Source organism: Chlorocebus sabaeus, chromosome 13 (assembly GCF_047675955.1).
Source record: "Chlorocebus sabaeus isolate Y175 chromosome 13, mChlSab1.0.hap1, whole genome shotgun sequence".
Lineage (NCBI taxonomy): Eukaryota > Metazoa > Chordata > Mammalia > Primates > Cercopithecidae > Chlorocebus > Chlorocebus sabaeus.
In genome coordinates this window covers 26736573-26739870 of record NC_132916.1, presented here as the reverse complement: position 1 = coordinate 26739870, position 3298 = coordinate 26736573, and the positions used below count along the sequence as shown (strand labels likewise).

The following is a 3298-nucleotide window of genomic DNA, read 5'->3' as shown; positions in this document are numbered from 1 at the left end:
ATGATAACTTTGAAATACTCAAACAAATAGATGGATATAATAGAAAGGTGACTGCCAGAGGGTGGAAGGAGATGGAAGGAGAAGGAAATAGGGTAATATTATATAAAGAGTACAAAGTTTCACTTATGCAAGATGAATAAATCGTAAAGGTCTACTATGAAGCGTAGTGTCTATAGTTAACAATATTGTATTGTATATATAAAGATTACTAAGACTGTGGATCTTAAGTATTCTAATCACACACAAAATAATAATAACAATAAATAAACAGGGTGTAAACAGATGATAGATATGTTTATGGCATGGATTTCGGTCATGGTTTCATAGGTTTATACTTATCTCTGGACTCATCAAGTTGTATAAACTAAATATGTATGGCTGTATGGCTTTTTGGATTTCAATCATACCTCAATGAAAGTTTAAAAGTAAAATATCCACTCAAATAATATGTATCGCCACCAAATATCCGAAAGACTTTGACTACATAGATTATATTATAATATTGTTAATTATATGAATAATTAGTAATAAGTTCATAATTTAAAATCATCTACCCTTGTTAAAAAGAAGGTAGAAGTAAAACATAGAATTAGAAACTTTGATGGAGAATGGGCCTTCTTGTACTTAACTGGACACAGCTCAATACTTGATTTATTTTCTTGTAGAAAGAGTTTTTTAAAAAGAAAAGTAAAATTTTATTAGAAAGACTAAATATAAATTATTACATATGATTTGCCTAAACACACACATACACACACACACACACACACACACAGAGAGAGAGAAAAATCCAAGTAGAAAAAGTTCTATTTAGCAATCTGAAAGTGTGATTTTAGCAGAAATAATTCAGCAAAGATAGTAACCAAATCCCTTTAAAAGGATTTAAGCAGACATTAAAAGACAGAGAAGCACAACTCACCACTTAGCAATTTTGCATCAAATTGTGTGAGGCAATATGCAGAAAACTGATAAGCAAATGAGTGAAAATAGTAAACAAATAAGAGTACACAGCTTAATATTTTTTTTTCTGATAAAACTAGCCAAAGTATTCCCAATATGAAATTCCTCAGGTGCCTTCGTGGAAGTATGCAGGTAAGCTTGAAAGTGAGAGATGCTGAATGACCCAATGATAATCTGATTAGTACAAAAATGTGTCAATCATGGAATAATTCACCTGCTTTGGCTGTTAATGTTAGTGAATTTCCCTTTAACAAAATAAAATATTGATGCATTTTTAATGTTAACATAAATTAATTTGCTTCTTAATTTGAGTAGAGAAATTTTTGATATGAAGTCACACTGTGAATAAAATATAACATTAAAGAATATAGTGTTAAGTACAATAGTTTATTTGTTTCAAGAATAAAATAATCTATTACTTTCTGAATAGTTTATATACCACCATTCTTTTAAGAGAACCTTCACACAACTTAACTGCATTCATTTCAAGGTGTTTACTGGGATATTCTTTAAAAGTAAAAATGTTACACTGAACTTAAAATATGTCTTTGAATGTAATTTATCCAAATAATTATTACACTATACAACATGAGAGGAGATGAAAATATGTGGTAGATTCAGACAATTAACTATTTTATTTGCTAAAAAGATACAAATGTTTGACACCCTTCATAACATGAATGAATATTCCAAATCTTAGGCTTGGTTAAAAAAGTTGGAACCAGAAGATTCCATATGGTATGCTTCTGAGGTATAAGAGCATGGGTTGGTAAGGAAGGGCAGGAGAGAACATGGTTCAAAATTTTTACGGGCCATTTTGTGAGAAAGAAGAAGTAGCTGGGCTTCTCTTGGATCTGTAGCTGCTTCAGTGACCCTACTGGGCTTCCTAGCAGTGGCCTAGCAGAAAAATAAAAAAAAAATATGTACATGTATTCAGGTAACCAGAGATGAGAATTATGAGCCCATTGAAATACCATCAGAAGATGATGGAACAGTGCTGCTGCCCACGGTTACAGTTCAGTTTCCAGGGGCATGTGGGCTTTCCTACAGGATTCCAGTGTCCCAGGGTATTAGGGGTGTCTGCTGGTAGAAAGGATTCTGCATGCCCCCAATGCTGGCTGGAGAAATTTGATATATGTTGTCAACTATTCTGTAGATAACTACCGAAAAAGGGATAAGACAGATATTTCATTAGCCATAAAAGTGAAAAGAGCAGTCCCGAAAACATCTGCTTTAACAGTGTTGGGTCTCCCATGGAAAACAACTGAACAGGATCTGAAAGAATATTGCAGTACCTTCAGAGAAATTCTTATGGTGTAGGTCAAGAAGGATGTCAGAACTGGCTATTCAAAGGGATTTGGCTTTGTTCATTTTATAAAATATCAAACCCAGGTGAAAGAATGTCACAGCAACATAAGACAGATAGATGATGGTGTGGCTGTACACTTCCTAATTCTAAGCAAACTCTGAATGAGATTTTGAGAAGCAAAAATATGTTTGTTAGGTGTTGTACAGAGAAGATGAATTCTGATTAGCTTCAGCAGTTCTTTTGTCATTGCAGAGAAGTGATAGATGTCTTCATTCCCAAACCATTCAGGGACTTTGCCTTTCTTACATTGCAGATGATTAGCTTGTGCAGTCTCTTTGTGGAGAGGACTTGATTATTAAGGGAATCAGCATACATATATCCAATGCAAGTGTAAGCACAATATCAGTAGACAGAAAGAGGTGGAAGATTTGGTGGTAATCCAGGTATCTTTGGGAATCAGAGAGGTTTGGTAACTGTAGTGGGAGTGGAGCAGACCTGAGAAACAACCAAGGTAGAACATGGAGGGTGGAATGAACTACAGGGTCAGGCAGCGGTTTTAATTGAGACTTTAGCTCGAGCATGGATTCTAAGCCTTCTGGCTGAAAAATACAGACATGGGGGTTATGGTTTGTTGGGATAGAATGGGGGCATTACAAATTTTTCTAAACTCATGGTAAGTATACATAAAATACATGTGTACTAAAAACTTTCAAATTTGGTTTGTCCAATGTGGAGTATATTCAGCAGTATTTTTAACATTTTTCTTTAAAAAAAAAAAAAAAAAAAAGAGGGAGAGCTGGCCGGACGTGGTGGCTCATGCCTGCAATCCCAGCACTTTGGGAGGCAGAGGTGGGTGGATCATGAGGTCCAGAGATCGAGACCATCCTGTCTAACACGGTGAAACCCCGTCTCTACTAAAAAATACAAAAAATTAGCCAGGTGTGGCGGCAGGCACCTGTAGTCCCAGCTACTCAGCCCCAGCTACTCGGGAGGCTGAGGCAGGAGAATGGCGTGAACCCAGGAGGTGGA

The 3298-nt window shown here is 35.6% G+C and overlaps 1 pseudogene; it reads left to right on the top strand.

Annotated features, from left to right (window-relative positions):
- Positions 1–1056: 1056 nt before the first annotated feature.
- LOC119625131 (TAR DNA-binding protein 43 pseudogene) lies at positions 1057–2829 on the top strand (annotated as a pseudogene).
- The last annotated feature ends 469 nt before the right edge of the window (positions 2830–3298 follow it).